Here is a 914-nt window from a genome sequence, read left to right as displayed (position 1 = left end):
AAATGTCACCTTTTTGTGGAACTTGTGGCTCGTTTTTAGCCCGCCCTTCTGCTTTGAGAAAGCTAGCCAGCGGGCTTAAGTAAACGACCTCGTGTTGTTGACGGGTTCAATCGATTTTTGACAAAGTCCGAGTATCTCAAGGAGCACACCCGTCAAACAGATGCGTGAAAGGAAAATGATGACTCGTTTGCTAAGCCTTAGTCACTTTAAATTTTAATGAAAGTAATTCGGCGTTGAAACAACAAGGCAGGGTTCTGAGTCCAACTTACAGTTTACAGTGGTACACTCTCGAGAATCACGCAGAGCACTCGTCGCATCACTCGATGTTTCTTCCTGTAGCTCTTCTTCACGACTGCCCCGAGCCGACGCGTCAGGGCCCGGACCCGCGCAACCACCCCCGCCGGGGCTCGCCATGCAGTTGTACCACTATTCACACTCTAAAACTGGGCCGGCCCGGACCGACCCTGCGTGGACCTCCCCGCGCCGGGCGCGCGCCGGAGAGGTGTACCTGCCTTTGCCCCCCACTCGCGCAACACCGCGCCGCAAAGGCAAGCACCCGATATGGACGTGCGGATATTTCAACAATATTGTCAATCAACTTTGAGTTGGCAAAACTGATTTTTGAAACAGGCTAGAAACTGCAGCCCCGGGCCTCGAGGCTTCACCCAGGTCAGAAATTTTACGACTGGGGACCCTTTCCGGCCGGGCAGCACGGAAGCATTTACACGCGCCGAGTTCGGTGCGCTATCCCGTGCGTCTTGCTCTTAGCATACACTGTGAAATGACAGACGCTGTTGGCGAGAGCAGACCCAAATTAACAGAAATTAAAATCTCGCCAACAGTGTCTGCCTGTCTGTCTGTCTATGTGTCTGTCTGTTCCACTAGAAGGAGATGTGCTAAAGATTTGAAATTTT

The sequence above is a fragment of the Frankliniella occidentalis genome, unplaced genomic scaffold (genome assembly GCF_000697945.3).
Source record: "Frankliniella occidentalis isolate FOCC.00 unplaced genomic scaffold, Focc_3.1 Scaffold57, whole genome shotgun sequence".
Classification (NCBI taxonomy): Eukaryota; Metazoa; Arthropoda; class Insecta; order Thysanoptera; family Thripidae; genus Frankliniella; species Frankliniella occidentalis.
Note: the sequence above shows the minus strand (reverse complement) of the source record.